Consider the following 11,561-nt stretch of genomic DNA (forward strand, 5'->3'; position numbering starts at 1 on the left):
GTATTTTAGGGTATTATATTTGATTCGTGCAATAGCTGACGAATTTGTTGTAAAACATGTGTTTTATGAAACTTTAAGACCCTAAATAACTATCCACAACATTAGAACATGATTAGGAACCAAACTATAGCCTTTAGAGTGGTTTTGGGTGTTTTCTCGAGCTTAAATAGGATATTTATGGGTTCAAGTATCGATATTGGATGAACATTATCGATACTGGATAATTTGGGATAAAATTTAGGGATTTCAAGCAATGAGTATCGATATTGCTATGAGAGTATCAATAGTGCCCCTTCAGTCTCGAGACTTGGAGTGATGGTCTCGAGACTAGGTCTAAATTTCAGCAACACAATGCAATTTTGGTACCGATACTCATAGGTATGGGTTACAATCAGAGTAACCATAGCAGGTGTAAAACGTCCAAGCATCTTCAGTTGAACACAACGAATATCTAAGAATGAAGGATCATTGTAGAAGGTTTACCGACAAGCGATATGATCAAATAATTAGATTATGAATCACCAAAATCGTCTACCGCAACAGTGATAGAGAGTGATTTTCGTATAGATATCCCTCCAATTCGAGGGTGAATTGAGGAAAAGTGTATTAACAGTAACTAGAGCATCGCTACTTAGTAATGAACCCGAGTCAGGTACCGGGCCAGTAAATAACACGGCCAGTGAACAACATAATCAATATCATCATTAAATTCATGAAATTCATAGAGACATAAATTACTAAAATGCCCTTAAGTAGTGAACAACCATATTAGAGCATACTATAAGTAGAAACATACTTATAATCATTTGCATGACGATCTTGATGAGAAAACGTGTGAGATAACAGCTAGGGAGAATAGTAAACGAGAACATTAATAGCTTAAAATATCTAAAGAGATAAATATCATAAAACAAGCCATTGTGTGACACTCCGGAAACACTCAGGACCCTCAAGTTATTTTAGCAGTATGATAATTATCTTGTTTGTTAGAATGTCTAGGTATATACCAGTTAGTGCTAAGGCTTCAGATGCCAGTTGGGCGCAAATGCTCCAAGACTTAACGGAGTAAATTAGTGGGGTGTATTCTTTCGATACAGCTCTGGATCTCACCCCAAATACCCAAGGGGATCTTAGGTAAGTTAGAGGGGTATGTGCCCCAAGATGCATAACCTTCAGCCACACGATGATGCCTACCTCAACTTGTGTGTTTGATGATAGTGTGTTGCATAGTAGTGTCAATGTTGCATTCAGATAACGCACAGTAGAGTCAGTGTTATATTCAGGAAATACACAGGAGTGTCAGTATCACATCTAGATAATATGCAATAGTTATAGTCATTAGTGTTAGATACTTTTTAGAGGTGTACTCATAGAGAGGCCCTTAGTAAAGGATTAAGGGAAGCACGAGACCCTACCTCAGTTAAACAAGTAAGCTTTAAGTAGGTAGCACTTTATCAAGATCATGTATGTACCTACTGCTTAGTACCATGTCTTTAACATGCTTTGTTTATGAAACTCTTAATGCTGTTCTAGATTAGCAATTATACTACTGAGCTTTGTAAGCTTAACCTTCAGATGTTTTTCTGTTTACAAGTTATTAGATTGAGAAATTAGAGGAGTACGGTCGCAGTAGAACTTTCAGTATCTCCTTCAAACTACTGTATTGTAGCTTAGTGGGCATATGTATTCATAGAACCCTACTCATATATTCAGATTTATAACTCTGGGTTGTATTGTTTTGATTTAAATTATGTGACACGGAGATCTGATTTATAAAATATTTTTATAACATTTATTTACGTTTATTCTTGATACCATTCAATATGCTTGAAAAGAAAATATACAGGCTTAGAAAATCACGGGTTACCTCAATAGCCCAATGTGACACTTTAGGCCCAATCTGATTTAGGGTATTACACATTTATTTCTTTATTCGATAGTATTATTTCTCTTACCAATGCCTACTTCCATTTTAAAGGTGTACACATATATTATATCACTACTCATGGTTAGTAAACAATATTCTTATAGATAGGTGTGTATCTCATACAGTATATCACTATTAATATACTTAGGTGTGTATCTCGTGAAATATATCACATTTCTTGTATTTAGGTGTGTATCTCATACAATACACTGTTACTCTCATATTTAGATGTATATCTCATGTAATACATCACATTTCTTGTATTTGAGTGTGTATCTCGTACAATACATCACCATTGTGGTTTTTAGGTGTGTATCTCGTGTAATACATCACATTTATTGTAATTATCCTAGTATCTAACCCTATAATAGTTCTCATACCACTATTTTGGTATCTATACTCTAAAACGGTTCCCATACCGATGTTCTGGTACTCTGAAACGGTTCTCATTTTGATATTTAGTACACATTTTTAAGTAGTATCGATACCATTCATTGGTAATAATACCGAAACTAGCTACTAAAATTTCTATCCTAAAATTCTCTGAAATCTCAATTGGTATCGATATTGTTGTATTAATATCGATATTAAAATCCAAAAATTGATATTAAAGACTCAAAAACCATGTTTAAAGGTTTCAAACATGGCTATTTACTCCTCAAATCGCTATTAATGGTCGCTAGGGTAATCTCTACATACATAGTCCCCATTTATAACATCAAAATTATCATCTATATCCAAAACTAAATCCATGATACTATTTATATAAAATATGCCTCTAACTCAAAAATCTAAATATTATGGTCCATATAGATACTCTAAGAATATAAATACATTACCTTAGTTTTGGTCACTGATAACTCCAAATGAGTTATCTTTAGTAGCCTTGATTACCTAGATTTAGTTTGAACTTAAGCATATTTATGATCATTTTAGGATTAAAATTATTTGATTTTTCATATTTTGCATGTTAGGAGCATAGTGGGTTGTTAAGGGCTAAACTTGATTTTTTATTACTACAAACTGTTGCACTGATGTTGTAGTGATGTAAGAAATACTGATCAGATGTTGTAGCGATCGTCTAAACTCCAGACGGTTAGAAGAACCTTCTGGATTGGGACAGCTGGTGCTGGTAGTTGTCATGTGGATGGATAACACCTGAAACATGGATTTATCCTATTAGGCGATAAGATTTTTGTTCAATCTATAAAAGGGGAATACTTGGGTGCAAAAAGTGTGGCGATTGTGAAAGATCCAAAGTATCATTTCCATGTTATTTCTCTTCAAGCCATGGATGCCTAAATCCTCTACCAGGGATTGTTGCAGCAGAAATGAAGCTTGACGAAGAGCTTCAGCGATCAGCGGGTCACTATTTAACACCTCATATTAAGAGAGAGAGTGTTTTGAATGTTTAAACTATTGTGGATGTTTATTATGGATTTATTTATTTTGTGTTCTCTTGGGTACTTGGTTTTTTAGCTTTGAACTTCATGATTGTAAGTATAAATATTTTCAATTACATATATGTACTCTCATTTAAATCTAGAAGTATTTTCATTCGAGTTGCTATATATTTGTGTGAGCATTGGTGTTGCTGAGTAGCATAGGTACACTAAAAAAAGTACATCCAATTGATTAGTATTGTTAATAGTTTGAATCTTTAATTGGTGAAAACGATTAAAGTATTTCAAATAGATTTAATCAATGATGATTGCATAAATTATGTTTTCAAAGTTTGCAGAGAATTTGGAAATCATAATATCCTATTCGTTGATTTGATAACTAACATGTTGCTTTCTGTAATGTTGTAGCATAAATTGATATCATTCACTATTGATTTCTTTACTTTCTCTTTAGCATCATACTCCTTTAATTCATCTTATTGTAAAAAACTGTAATATAAAAATTTTCCTCCAGTGGGTTCGACATCCGAAACTCTTGTAGTTTCCACTTTATTACTTGATTTGTGATACGTGCACTTGTGTTGTATTCTATAGCATTTTCATATCATTAAGATTTTGGAACTGTTGCCTGGGAGCATCAATTTTATGTTAGAGTTTATTTTATTTACTTATTGGTTTCCTTTCTTTTTGTAGATACTTATCTTTATTAGTTTTGTTAGTTTATGACCCATAGTGACAACGAGATAGAGCCGTTTGATCCAGTGATAGAATGAACTTTCTGATGCCGTTAAAGAGAAGCTACTAGAATTCAAGCAAATATGAATGTTGGAAATGCTAACAATGCTCTACCCCCGCTGTAGAATGGAGAGCATGATGAGTTGCCAGCTGAAGTCAGAGTTGGGCAACCAAATCAGAATGTAGATGATCATAATTATCCTATTTGTGAGCATATGGTGCCGACATTGGATGATATGCATTCAGGCATTGTGGGGCTAGCATAAATGTCGTAAACGTTGAATTAAAGCCAATTATATTCCAAATGCTACAATTCATGAGACAATATGGTGGTTCTATTACTGGAGACCCTAAAGCCCATTTGCGAGCTTATATAAAGGTTTACAATTCATTTATTCAGCAAGGTGTTCCGGAGGAGGCCCTGAAGTTAAAGCTATTTCCCTTTTCATTGCATGATAAGGAATGAGTTTGGTTGAGTTCACTACCGTCAGGTGCTATAGCATCTTGGAATGAATTAGCTCAAAGTTCTTGTTCGATTTAACCCACCGAATATGAATGCTAAGCTTCGAAATTACTTGATTTCATTTAAACAGATGGATAATGAAAGCTTGTATGAAGAATGTGAGAGATTTAAAGATTTGATGTGAAAGTTTCTAATGCATAGTTTCCTATATTGGACTCAAATAGAGATATTTTATAGTAGGTTGAATATACACATTGTATAGTGCTTGATGCCTCAGAAAATAAAGCTTTGCTAGATAAGACGTACAATGAAGCATATGATATCATAGAGAGAATCTCCACCAACAATTATCAATACCCTAATACACGCAATACGTTTGGTAGACATAGTGTTGTGATAGTAGACTCAGAAGTCTTTAACTCTATGGCTTCTCAGATTTCAACATTGACTGAAATGGTGAAGAAATTACACAAACCAGGAGGAATGTATGAAGGTAAAGTTGCATCTCTTTTCACTTGCGTATATTGTGGTGATGACCATAATTTTGATGAATTGCCCAAAATCCGGAGTCCATCTACTATGTGTGAAATTATCAAAGGGATGATAACGTGTTTGACAACACATACAACCCAAATTTTAGAAATCATCTTAATATATCTTGGAGAGTTAGAATGTTGCCAACCCACAATATCAACAATATCAACATCATCAGTACACTCAGTATAATCAAATGTCGAAGCAGCAGGTACATCAATCTGTCACTTAGCCACATCAAAGGTAAAATTATCAAGGTCAATCTTCGAATCAATCTTCAACCTTGACACCTTTTGAAGCCATGATGAAAGAATATATGTTGAGCCAATATGCCTTATTACGGGCTATAGAGAATCAGATGGGACAAATGGCTAATGCTCTAAATAGTCGATTGTCAAGATCACTACCCAATGACACTGAAAGTCCTAAGAAAAATGGTAAGGAGCTTGCAAGGCCATAACCAAAAGAAGTGGAATTCATATTGGGGACCCATTTGAAGAACCGAGGAAGAATAATGATGAAGCTCATCAGCACGGTAAAAGAAAGAGTAAAGAAGTTGAGCCTAAACTGCATGTGAGTCAATTCTGAGCGACAGATGTGAGGCAGAGTAGTAATTCAGAGCCATTGTCGAAGGTAACCCCTAATACATCTGATGTAGAGCTGACTTTATTGCCTCATCAACAACAACTAAATGTACCTCCACTATTTCCACATCGCTTCAAGAAGACAAAAGAAGATCATCAATACAAAGCTTTTATTGATGTCCTTCGCCAACTAATAATTAACATTCCAATGATTGATGCTTTAGAGAAAAACCCAAATTATATCAAATTTATGAAGGAAGTTCTTTCGAAGAAATGAATATTTGATGAATTTGAGATAATCACTCTTACTGAAGGTTGTAGCACTATGGCTATAAGTCAATTACCACCAAAGCTTAAGAATCCAGGGAGTTTCGCTATTCCTTGTAACATTGGTTACACATTTGTATGTAAAGCCTTATGTGATTTAGGTTCTAGCATAAATCTAATGCCTTTTTCAATCTTTAGGAAATTTAGAAGCGACGAAGCAAGGCATACTACGGTTACTTTGCAACTTCCTGATTGTTCTATCGTTCATTCTAGTGGTATTGTGGAGAACATGCTTGTGTGAGTGGACAAGTTTATTTTACCTACGCACTTCATCATTTTGGATTGTGAAGCGAACAAAGATGTTCCAATCATTCTCGACCGATCATTCATTGCTACGGGCCGAGTTTTGATTGATGTTGGAAAATGAGAATTAACTATGCACTTGAAAGATGAACATATCACTTTTAATGTCTTGAATAATGTTTCTTATATCAATAAAATGTTGATTGTTTTTCATTTGATGTGATTGTCATTGTTGCACAAGAGTATTAGGAGGAATGTTATAGTGAATATATAGATTTATGTGATTTCAAAACATTTGAAGAATTCTTGATAGATGAAGAAGTCAAATACTGTAGCAAGTATCTCGAGAGCATAGAATCGTGAAAATATATGATCATATCATTCAAGCACCAAAGCCATCTATTGAAGAACCACTGTAACTTGAATTGAAACCTTTTCCAGAGCATTTGAAATATGTTTATCTTAGAGAAAATGAGACATTGCCAGTCATTGTGGTAGCACAACTTACAACATCATAAGAAGCCCAGCTCATTGATGTGTTGAAGCAGCATAAAAAGACTATTGTATGGAGCATCACTTGTAATACCCCCAACCCGTATCCGACCCGGATCCAAGTCCGAAGTATCACATTGACTTTTTAAAACTCTGTTCTTTACAAATCTATCAAATCTTAAATTCATCATTTAAGAAAATGAGTACTTTTCATTAATAAATACAATCAATTTATTTTACAAAAACCCGATCAGAACATATTAAATTCAAATCTTGTAACTACATGCCAACTAAATTTTATAAAACAAAATACATATATTCAATATGTTTCCGATCTGATCTTAGTAAGGGAGATGCTGACCTGTCTTGCTCCGTATTACTTCTCTTCTCGATTTCCAAACCTACGTGTGAAACATTCACACGCTAAGTCGATGACTTAGTGAGACATGAAAACCATGTAATATTACTATACTCATGTCAATGCATAAACAATTAACACTATCATATCATATAAAAAACATATATCATTTCATATAACCAATACACACATATACATATATCATTAACATGCTTATCATTACTTATTTTATTATCATTAATTCATTTTTATCATATAAGCATATACTTAACATGAACATATCATACCCAAACACATTGCATCTCATTTCACAATTACACATATGCACTTATTATCATTATTATCATATGATCCTAACTTATCACTTATTCATGTCATATATCACATATACGATTTCACGAGGAACACACATATCATCATATTTAATTATTTATTCTCTTTAAAGCACATGCACACTTCTGAGAACTTAAGGTATGTGAGTACATAGAGGTTGTGCACATATGCTGTCACCACAGCTCATATAATTCCTACTAGGGGCGCGTAGAATTTATCTCGTAGGACCACTATGTCCCAGAAGGACCACATAGAACACATATGTCCCGAAAGACCACGTAGAACCCTCAACTCTTGGCATGCCAATCATACCCCTAGCTCTCATAACACATAACATGGACATTATGATTTATGTTATCACACTTTCACATATTCATATCATATACACATATAAGCTCGTGGCTTCTTGTCACATCTATCGTGTAATACTCACTTGGAGTCTTATATCTTCTTATCATATATCTCATATCACAAGTTCTTGTATTTATATAACATATTATCACATAGCTCATATCATTTCTCATAAAACTCATTATATCATGTAGCATGTATAGTTCATATCATATGGTTCATATCTTTTCATTTTCTTACGTTTTATCCTTTTATATTCATATAAATCACATACATATAATACATACAAGACATAATCACACATACATGTATTCACACATATCACATATAGAAATGCACTTACCTTTAACATATGCATGAACTCAGATATATCTAAGCATCATATCCCTATATGCTTATATTCACATACTTATGCAACCTAATATAGGAATTAGACTTATCACAAGTCTTAATTCCATAGCATAACTTACTCTTATCATCATGTACTCACCTTGGTTTATTGCTAATATCAAGCTCTCGTTCTCTCTCTCGAATCTTACTCTGATAGTTTATGTGAACTTTGCTTCCGATCGATATCTACACTAATACGAAATTTAATGAATATCGATATTCTAATTACTAAGTTAACTAGAAATTCACTTACGTTTACTCACTACACAAACAATTTAGAATTAATATCAATCTTATCTCAATTTTATCAAATCATAATATCTTGATATATAAGAATCCTATATTTCAATTCATACTTGGGGTATCGATACATTCCCCAGTGTACCGATACATAAATAACACTCGATGTTTTTAGGGTATCGATACACTCCTCAGTGTACCGATACACAAATGGCTTTCGATGTTTTGAAGGTATCGATACACTCCCCAGTGTACCAATACACACTCATACAAATACGCATATTCAACTCATGAGGTATCGATACCTCTCCTAAGGGTACCGATACACTAGGTCCATAATGGTTATTTTCAACCCGAAAATCATTTCATTTCCACTCAAATACTTTATATTTCATCTTTTTCATATTTCTAATTCACATACACATGCTCAAACACATTAATACCCGTTTCTCACATCTCTAATCTCAAAATCCTATCATCTACATGGATTTCAAGAATCATACAATTTTTACCACTTGCTCTAAATCCCATTCTAACACTTCATATCTCTTAATTAGGTTGATGACAAGACAAATTCATTAATAAAACTTCAAAAACCAAACCATATCAAAAATTCATCTTAAAACTCATTTACAAATTCCTTCTTAATACCTTCATCTTATTGTTTAAATCCCATATAAGCTTTCCTTAAGCTTATTTAATACCCAAAGAATCAAAACCCACTTAATATTTCAAGTAAACAACCATAAAATCCAACTTACCTTTTGTAGCTAAACCCCACGTGAAGAATATAAAGCAAGAAGAAGAAAGCTTCCAGATAGCTCTCTTCCCATGTTTTTCACTCTTATATAAGGGGAAAATATCTTTTAAAGGAAAAAGACCATAATACCCTTCCACTCTTTTCATATTTACCCATCAATCCTCTTGAATAAAATTCTCAATTAAGTCCTTAAACTTTTGTTTCGAAATCGAGCATAAAATTTTCAACATTTACAATTTAGTCACTGGCCTTGATTTGGGATGTTACATCGCTGATATAAAAGGCATTAGTCCAACATTTTGCATGCACAAAATTCTTTTGAATGATCCCAACAGTAGCTCAATTGAACACTAGTGAAGATTGAATATAATCATGAAATAAGTGGTTAAGAAAGAGATTATAAAATGGTTGGATGTTGAAATTATATATCCTATATTGGACTACAATTGGGTTAGTCCACTGCAATGTGTTCCAAAGAAGGGTAGTATTACGGTGGTGACAAATGACAAAATGAATTAGTGCCGACAAGAACAACTATGGTTGAGGATATGTGTGGACTATAGAAAGTTGAACAAAGCAGCAAGGAAAGACCACTTCCCATTGTCGTTTATATACCAAATGTTAGATCAACTTGCTGTTAATACTTTTTCTTGTTTTTTGGATGGATATAGTGGTTATAACCGAATTGCTATAGCTTCAGAAAATGTTGAGAAAACAACTTTTACATGTTCATATGACACATTTTCTTTTCGTAGAATACCATTTTGGGTTGTGTAATGCTCCAGTGACATTTCAGAACGATATGATGGCCATTTTCTCTGATATGATTTAGGATTATCTCGAAGTTTTTATGGATGATTTTTCAGTTTTTGGACAGGACTTTGACAAGTGTTTGAGCAATTTGGTTGCAGTTTTTAGAAAATGCGAGGAGATCAATTTAGTTTTAAATTGAGAGAAATGACATTTTATTGTCACGAAAGGCATAGTGCTAGGGCACCAAATTTCAAGTCGTGGCATTGAAGTAGATAAAGCAAAAGTAGAAGTTATTGAGAAATTGCCATTCTCTACTAATGTAAAGGTGGTTCAAAGCTTTCTTGGTCATGTTGGCTTCTATAAAAGGTTTATTAAAGACTTCTAGCGGATTGCCAAGCGATTATGCTTATTGCTAAAGCAAAACAAGAAGTTTGTTATTGATGATGAAATGCTTCAATCTTTTGATTCAATCAAGAAAAGGTTGGTGAATTCTCCTGTTATTATTGCACCAGATTGGAATTTGCTTTTTGAATTAATGTGTGGTGCTAGTGATTTCGCTATAGGATTATTTTGGGGAAACGAAAGGATAAAATGTTTCACGCGATACATTACACAAATAGGACATTGAATAAAGCTCAGATAAACTACACCACAACTAAAAAGGAGTTACTTGCTGTGGTGTTCGCTTTTGATAAATTTTGTTCCTACTTGGTAGGCACAAAAGTGATTGTCTACACAATCACTCAGCGCTGAAGCATTTATTTGCTAAGAAGGATACAAAACCTCGATTGATTCGATGGGTGCTTTTACTCTAGGAATTCGCATTGAGATTCGAGATAATAAGTGGTCTGAAAATCAAGTGACTGATCACTTGTTTTTGGTTAGAGTCTGGCAGCAAGGATGGTTGCATTTTGCCAATTCCATATGAATTTCTTGATGAGAATTTGCTAGTCGCTATAACATTACCATTGTATGATGATTTTGCTAAATGTCTTGTTAGTGGCATAATGCCACTGGACTTCAATTATTAAGGTCGAAGGAAATTTTTGCGGAATGTGAAGGAATACCATTGAGAGAAGTCGTATTTATTTAAACAATGTAATGGCCAACTCATGTGATGATGTATTCCTCAATTAGCAGCAAATCATTCTGCAGTATTGTCATAGTGCCCATATGGTGGACATTTCGGTGGTATACATACATCAACGAAAGTGCTTAAGTGTGGATATTATTGGCCATAACTTTTTACGGATGCTAATAAATTTGTAAAGCATTGTGATCGATGCCAGCGAATTGGAAATATTTTCTCGCCGAAATGAAATGCCAATGCAACCTATTTTGGAGATCGAATTATTTAATGTATGGGGATTAGATTTTATGGGTCCATACCCTCCTTCATGTGGCAACCTTTTCATTCTAGTTGCTATAGATTATGTATCCAAATGGGTGAAAGTTGTGGCATTGACGAACAGTACTGCCAAAGTAGTGTTGCAATTTTTGCACAAAAACATTTTCACTCGCTTTGGAACCCCTCAAGCAGTTATCAGTGATGAAGGATCTCAGTTTATTGGTCATCAGTTTTCTAGAACATTGAATATATATAAAGTGAAGTATAAGATTTCTACAACATATCATCCACAATCTAATGGTTAAGCCGAGGTGTCTAAC

General features: G+C 33.9%; 1 non-coding gene across 1 annotated transcript; it reads right to left on the reverse strand.

Annotated features, from left to right (window-relative positions):
• Window positions 1-4,625: 4,625 nt before the first annotated feature.
• On the reverse strand, window positions 4,626-4,732 carry LOC120186178. The gene has a single exon (XR_005522187.1). It is a non-coding gene; the product is annotated as a small nucleolar RNA R71 (small nucleolar RNA).
• Between the last annotated feature and the right edge of the window lie 6,829 nt (window positions 4,733-11,561).

The sequence above is a fragment of the Hibiscus syriacus genome, unplaced genomic scaffold (genome assembly GCF_006381635.1).
Source record: "Hibiscus syriacus cultivar Baekdansim isolate YM2019G1 unplaced genomic scaffold, ASM638163v2 tig00113302_pilon, whole genome shotgun sequence".
In the NCBI taxonomy this organism is placed as follows: domain Eukaryota; kingdom Viridiplantae; phylum Streptophyta; class Magnoliopsida; order Malvales; family Malvaceae; genus Hibiscus; species Hibiscus syriacus.